We start from the raw sequence: 8,009 nt of genomic DNA on the forward strand, positions 1-8,009 counted from the left end.
GAATTCTTCTGTCCTGTTTCATATGTAAAAATCATTGCACAGGATTCAAATCTTCCAATTGAACGATTGCGATTGAACCAAAAAAACAAACACCTATGCTCTGGAAAAATCTAAAAGTCCCACTTGATGCATTGTAAGCAACTCATTTGTTTAAATGTATTTAGCCTACCTGGGGAAGGGATTATTTATTTATATATGTAACCCACACATGCTGGAGCCTCTCTACACACCCCGGGGATCTGCGTTGTGTTTGATGGTGTGTGTGATCATGGGGTGTTGTGCGGAGAGAAGGAGCTTAGAAAATGTGAAACACTGTAGCTCCAGTGTTTGCAGCCTCTGATCAGGCCAGAGATGATCTCAGCCACACAGCGCTGCTTGCTCTCGTGGGAGTCGGCCACTAAGCGCTCCATGTGAGGCTGCAGCAGAGGCAGGAAGGCATCGTTGAAGTTGCGGAACAAACCCTTGAATAGACAGAATCTGCGAGGGCTGAACTTGTCCTTGCCCTTACGGTCCTCAAGAGAGAGGAACTCGATGAGCTGGTTGATGAGCACTGGGTCTGAGAAATGGTCATAGATGATCTGCTCTCGCTCTGACATGTCCTCTCTGGTCAGGTTCTGTTTGGGCTGCTCCTCAGCAGGTGCATACATCATCAACTTTCTTGGCCAACTGGAGTATCCCCAGTGGGTCTTTTCCACAAACACACAGCGATCCCAGTCCTGCTGTGTGCGTGGCAGCTTGCTGCTGTGATACTGGAGCCACTGGTTGTCTGGTCGGTCCCCGGCGATCAAATCGCTTGGCTCCTTCCCTCCACAGAGCTCAGTGGGGCTGACTGGCACTTTTTTATGTGCTCTCTTCAGTTGCTTCATGATCCCTGCCATGGCCGATATCGCCACCTTGCGGACCAAGAGGGAGTCGTGGTTGAGGCTTTTGACAAAGAACAGAACAGCAGGTGCCGGGAGCTGGTGATCATCTCTCAGCAGCAATGACAGGAAGCCGATGGCAATGTGTTCAAACTTCCAAGGCATGTTCGTGTTGCTGATGCAGTCCAGTAGATCACCAATCAGCTTTTTGTATCTCTCTACAGACTCAGAGTTCTTCAGCTCCTGCCTCTTCACACCCTCTTCTATGTCTTCCTCTGAGGGAACAGGCTCTTCAGGGACGGGCTTTCCAGTGACCATCAGTTGTCGAGCCACATCAGAGCACTCATCAGGGATGGTGAAGTCGATGCCAATGGTCTCATACTGGCGGTGGACTTTGTCGGCGAGGTCGTCGAAGTGCCGCACAATGGAAGGCTTCTCCAGAGACATGGCCGAGCTGAGGCCAGAGCGCACGATGGCGGGCCATGTCAGAGAAATGCACTCCCAGTCGTGCAAGTTAGCCAGGCACACTCCACTGTGATTCCCCAAGAGACAGTACAAAGCACCTTTGAACTGCTGCTGGGTGATGTTGCTGTGGTTTGGTTTGAGAAACTCCAGGACATGGGGGATTAGATCTCTGCAGCAGAAGTTGTACATTCCGAGGGCGGCGAACAAAACATTTTGAGCTCTGCTGCGTACTTGGCTGTAGGTGCTTGTGGAAAGCCTCAACAGATCTCTCATAAGCTCCTGGTGAATGCTCCGGTATTGACATCCTTCCACTGTCAGTTTGCGCAGCTCATGCTGGAGCATGACTCTGTCTATGAGCAGGGCTCTGATGTGCTGCTTTCTGCCATGAAGTCTGTTCTCCATGGATTTCTTCACAAGGTTGAAGCTCTTCCAGCGCGAGTCAAACTCATGTTTGTGAGAACCTTTGAAGTGCATCAGGTCACTGATGATCTTGATAATAGAGAAGAGAGACTTGGTGTCATCCTCAGAGTGCTCCAGAATGTAATGCAGCAGCTGTCTCATGACACTACAGATGGCGTCTCTGTAGTTCTCTCTGGACGCATCATACTGCATTCCTGTATAGAGGTGGGTCTCATCTAGATTCACCATGCTGTGGACTAGTTCAGGGATGGGCTCTCCTTTCAGGCGAGGCATGAGACTCCCAGCCCCTAGGAGGCAGTGCTGAACAATGGCCAGGCTCTGTAGGACATCATCTCTGCTCATGTCTTGTTCCCCCTGTGCGAATCTCTTGAGGCGCTGGAGCTCTGGCTGGAGGATCAGGTCCAGAACATAGAAAGCAAAGGAGGTCTCCTCCACACCGGGCACATGCCACCGGATATCCAGGTTCCACAGGTCCCCAGGTCGACCCCAGTCCTTGATGGGCAGGTAGTCAGTGATGGGCTGATGGAAGCCTCCTGGTATACTACAGTACTCTGTGGGGTAGATGAGGGCGGAGGAGCGAAGGATGTGGTGCAGCAGGTTGCAGGCCAGAGTGTAGCCCTGCTTGCACTTTAGGCGGAGGGTGAGCTGCAAGATCTGGAGCAGCTCAGAGCGATAGGGCAGGGTCTTGTCACCATCCACCCGAGTCACCTCGGACAGTAGCTGGAGATTCCACAATAACTCCTTGTCAAGCTCCTCCTCCTTCAGCACTTCTTCATTGACGGCAATTTGGTTTATGGCGTTGCAGCAGTGTGGCACAAAAAGCTTGAGTGACTCCGCAGGGTGACACTTGGAGGCAGCTCTGCACATGTCAGCTACCATTCTCCCAGAGACACGTGTCTCAAAGATGTTGGTGGTGGCAAAGTTAAAAACCTTGTCCAGAGCCACCTTGAAGATGTCCAAGGAGCACTGTGTGAGGATGGTGCTGAAGGTGGAGGACAGGCCTAGCTCCACCAGACTCTCCAAGTGAGTCATTTTCTCTGTCTCCGTCTCCTCTCGAGTTTGCTCCAGAGTGCTGCTGTCTATCAGTGCAAAGCACCTGTCCATGAACTGAAGGACAAAGTCTTCAAACTCTGCTGAAGCTGAGCACATCTCTCTCTCCACCTCCGTCAAGTCGGTTCTTTCATGTAGGGCAGACGAACAGTCCACCAAAGGCACAAGAGTCACAAATGTAGCAATAAACTGGAATGTTATCATGCACTTGCTGAAGTCGTTGGGGTCGACCCCGGGCAGGGCCCTCATGAGCAGGGCCAGCATGTGTGTGGGGCCCTCAGGGAAGCGCTGTCCTCCCGACACCAGGCTCCGGGCCACACCGATCATGCAGCTCAGAGTGGCTGTCAGCTGGTGGGGCTCCGTCAGAGTCTCCATAGCAGGGTATGTCTTCTCCAGCACGGGGGGAATGACCAGCTCGGGCCTCATCAGAGCTAGGTTCTGCAGGGCCTGGGCTGCGTCCAGACTGCCCGTCTTGCTGAACATGGCCAGCAGCACGGGCTGCATCATGCTCTCCACAAAGTCCGTGATGTCTTGCTCGGTGAGCTGGTGGCTGTGGGGGACGGGCGTGAGCCAGGAGGGCTTCCTGTAGCGCTCCCTGTGGAGGCGGCGCACCACGCTGGCCGGCAGGCGCTGGAGCAGCTTCATCAGCTTCATCAACCAGCGGCCATGGTTGGACGGGTGGAAGAAGGATGTAATGCTGTTAAAAAGGCCGCTGTGCTTGGGCTTGCTTGCTGGGTCCTCCCAAGAGGGATGAGACCCAGAGCACCACATGGCTGATGTCGTAGGCATTGGTGACATATCGTGGGACCAACATGGAACTGGTCCCCACTGGGAGATTCAGACTTCTCAGGATTCTGGTGAAAATCTTGGGGATATAAGGGTCCCAGTCAATGTAGCCAATGTTGTCATTGGCCAAGCGAGCAAAGAGGTTGACCAGATGCACTTCCCAGCCTGGGAGGTTCTGTACGGACACCCACAGGCTGATCAGCTCATCAAACCACAACTTGAAGCCCTTGTGGTGCCGCTCGGGGGGCAGGGTGGTGGGCAGATAGAGCTCAAAGTAGCTGATCGCTCTTTGCATCGTGACATCAAAGGGGCAGAGTAGTGGCCGCCACTCCTCCAGCATCTCCTGAGTAGCTGACTCTGGGAAATATGGTCTACAGCTCTTCACAAGCGTTTTCAACACACTTTCCACAGAGTTTGGAAACCAGTTAAGGCCAAGATGCTCGGTCTTGGAGTACAGGATCCTGTCCTGCAGCTCGTACAGTGGCCTCCAAGGCAGCTCCAGGTCCTCCCGTGAGAGTAGTTCTCTTTTCTTTAGGAGGTTGATAAGCAGGCGTGCAAGGCCCTGCATCATGCTGATCTCCAGTTTAGGGACTGTCACTAGCTCATAGAGCAACTTGATGAACAGCACGTGGTCCTCTTTGCTGAACTTCCGTCCATACAGCCGCATGTACGTGGAAAGTTTCCTTGTCCAGAACAGCACCCCGGGCCATATCTCTCTGAGCTGGACTGCTCGGCTCAAGTTCCCCTTTATTTTACTCAGTAAATCATTGGATTCGCTGTCTAACCTATCCGCGTACGGCAGCAGTTTGTTGTACACAATGTCTTTTTGAGGGACAAATCCTAATGTGTCAGACGCTGCTTTTGAATAGACAGCTTTTGTAAGGCAGTAGCCTGAATTAGACACCAGGTGTCGTCGTTACGTTGTTATTCCACGGAGAATTCACCGCTGACTTTCCCTTTTGTGTGTCAAACTGTCAAAGTCAATCAATCAGAGAGAGGTAACTATTTCAAATGTTGACTTGTGACCTGTGATCATTTTATACCAAAGGGACCAGAGAGGGAAAAGATTTAAAAAAAAAAGATAAAAAAAAAAAATGAAAAAAAAAAGATCTACTGGATCTCCATTAGATGGGGTGGGGCTCTCTTTTCTCTTGCAGCCCCTTGCAGGGTGTATTATTTTGTACATAAAACAATATTAGTGCAGCTTTAAGTCAGTATCTTATTTAGAGTATAGGTGTGATGTTCAGATTTGTTTTTCATATGTAATGAATTGATGTTAATGATATACCGCCCCCCATTCTTTTAAAGCTGTATAGATTGATAAGTTATATATTTATCCTGGAGCAGAGATGGGCGAAAATACATCATAAAGTATTTTGATACAAATTACAAATACTTGCTCAAAAAATGTATCACAATACAAATACAAAATACTCGTCTGAAAAATGTATTTGAGATACAAATACGTATTTTGTATTTTGAAAATACATAAAAATACATTTTATAAAAACTGATAAAGAGCTGCAACAATTAGTAAATCCATCAATTCATTGCCAAATATTACATTAATTGCCTATTTTGATCATCTGTTCATCATTTTGAGCCATTTCTGTAAGGAAAATGTCCTAATTGTCTGATTCCAGCTCATCAAATGTGAAATTTTCTGGTTTCCTTAGATGGTAAATCATCTCTTAGTCCTCTGACAGTATTCTCCTTTGTGTACTAGGGTTGGCACCATGTACGATGGCATCGACCATCGTCAATGGGCCGACCCCCATCGACCTCTGACACTTCTACATCGGACCATCGTGATTATCTGTTCGAATTAAAAATTTGGCAGATTTAATAATAAAAAAGGCTATCTCCACTCAACCGCGACACACAGGGGACGCACAGGCGGCATTAAACAAGCGGCAAAGCGTACCTTATCCCCAGTTCAGAGAAGTGGTAAAGCGGAGAGGAAGAGAAGATAAGCAGAAGTCGGTTGTGTTGTGAAAATGTTAAGAAAGAAGAAACTTCACGTTCTTTCCTGTTTGCAACCCAATGTGAGTAATGTTACAAGTCTTCAACTGTGAATTCAACTCGCCTGTTTCCAGGAACTCTCTCCATTACATACTGTGTACAGGCTGCCTGCTGCTGTGTTTCTATCTCTCCTTAACGTAACCCAATGTTAGGTTCAAAACTGAGCCCACACAAATCTAACATTAGCCACCAGTAATTCTGCCCCTTTTCCGCCACCTATTTAAATTAAACACACACACGTTGTTGGTCACGATCTGTAACGTTAACGTTTGATTGTTTTGCGCCTTTCAATATTGCTCGTAGTGATAGCCTACTGTTTGAATTGCCTGGCTCTGTGCTGTAGTAGTAGCCTATCCCGCTGGTCTCTCATGACATGTAGAGCTCAGCTGTCCTGTTGTAAACGTGAACGTACATTGCAGTGGCGCAGCCAAACGGCACCACATGGACTTCATAAATCATTAATTAACCCCACCCCCCGTCAACCACGATGCCAACGTCCATCGCAATGTTTCACTGTGGAACCATCGCAATGGTTATTTAGGTGACATCGCATTACAGTACAATACATTACAGTTCTTTCATTTCAGTTTTAGCTGTTTTTCAGCACAGCTAATTTCTCCCTCACTTCAGCTGTTAATCACCTTCTGCGAGGGCTTTTGACTTACAGGCAGCATTTCTACATGTTAACCTCAAGCTTTGGAACTTTGACCATGTTAGCCCTAGATATCTGACATCATAACAGTATCCCTGGAGATGATGCGCCATGGCTGCAGTTATGGAAATCGCGGGCTCCAAATGTGCAAATGTGCGCCATCGGCTCATACTACAGAGTTGCTCGAGTGACATCACTGATGACATCACAACTGCCTGAGTAACATCACAGTTGAGCAATCAGTGGCTCGAGTGACATCACTGATGACATCACAATTGATCAAGTGACATCACTGATGACATCACAATCGTGACCCACACTGCCGCCCCACACACTGCCACCCACTTTGCCCATTTTAATTAAGAAGATAATTAGTTGTGTCTTGATACATACAATATGATACACTGGTTTGAATATGCAGTAAACTGTTTCATTTGCAGATAGGCCAGTGCATGCAATATCTAATCATCAATTTATATTAGTAATTTATCTCTGGGGGAATTTCCACCAATACAAGGCTTCATACTAGACGAAGAAGTGATGTGAAGTCTGACTCAAGACCCACCCTACTCTGCCTCTGATTTGTTGTTGAGTTTGTTCTGAGGGTAAGCCAATCAGAGGTAGAGTAGAAGTGACATGTCACATTTCTTTCCTCCACAGTTTAAACCTGTGTCAATGGTAAGAATGTGTCAATTTGAGAATAAAATTACATAAAATTAAAGAAAAAAGTATTGTATGTATTTAAAATACACAAAATACAAGGTCTGAAAGTATCTTGATACAAATTACATCTTATTTTTCTCGGTCCAGCCAAATACAAATTACAAAATACACAAATGTAGTTGAAATACGTATTTTAAATACATGTATTTAAAATACTGCCCATCTCTGTCCTGGAGTTGATATTGTATCTTTTAAAGCTTGGTCTTTTACCAATTTATGCAACAATAAACATTGAATTTATTCAGCAAGCTGTCAGTCGTGTTTTTATAACGATGTGATCATTTTTGTCATTCCGGTAATGTTTAGAGTCATCTGTTCTATATAGTCCTTCATGTACTATTGATCAGTCAAGTAATGGTTCACTGAAACTGTATCACAGCATCATTCTAATTAGAGCCATGGATGGAGAACTGAACAGGTCAGCTGGGCACAGGCCCAGAGGCCCCAAAGCTCAGGAGGCCCTGAGCCAGAGCCTGATAGTCTGAACTACATGATGTTGTCACTAACTTAGAGCCCTATAGTCAAAGGGCTTAGTCATGTATATCATTCATCCTATAACATATATGTAAGGTTGTCTTGACTTGTTGCATGCGTTGGTATGAAACCACAGCAGGTCACTTCCTTTATCACACGTCTGTGTTTCTCTGAGAGGTGTCATAATGCGTCAATACGCAAATGAAACCTCATCCTGTTTAACACTTTGTTTCTCTGTATAGATGCTATTGCATCAGCAGCATCACGGTCACCGCGGTCATGGCGTCCTGCACGCACTGCAGCTGACAGCTAGTAACAGCCTTATTGTCTTTCTGTTCTATTACAAAATAGCGATGGTGATGACAGCAATAAAAACCCCAGGGTTGTTGTTTGTATGCTGCCGTTAATGTCTGTAATAATAAACCAAAGAAAAAACGAGGTGAACAGACTTTGGTGTGAGGAGCTGTCAGAAAGTTTCACCTGTCTCTCCTAACTATCCTCACATCCACTAGGTAGAGAAAGCATAGAAACAACCACAGGGACTTGCTGTCATTACT

General features: G+C 46.9%; 1 pseudogene across 1 annotated transcript; it reads right to left on the reverse strand.

Annotated features, from left to right (window-relative positions):
* Positions 1-266: 266 nt before the first annotated feature.
* LOC310779724 (proteasome activator complex subunit 4B pseudogene) lies at positions 267-4,617 on the reverse strand (annotated as a pseudogene). Its single transcript has 2 exons — positions 4,608-4,617; positions 267-4,472 (listed from the first exon to the last, which is right to left on the reverse strand). The product of its transcript is annotated as a proteasome activator complex subunit 4B pseudogene (transcript).
* Positions 4,618-8,009: the final 3,392 nt, after the last annotated feature.

This window comes from Poromitra crassiceps, assembly GCF_964638095.1.
Source record: "Poromitra crassiceps genome assembly, chromosome: 7".
NCBI lineage: Eukaryota > Metazoa > Chordata > Actinopteri > Beryciformes > Melamphaidae > Poromitra > Poromitra crassiceps.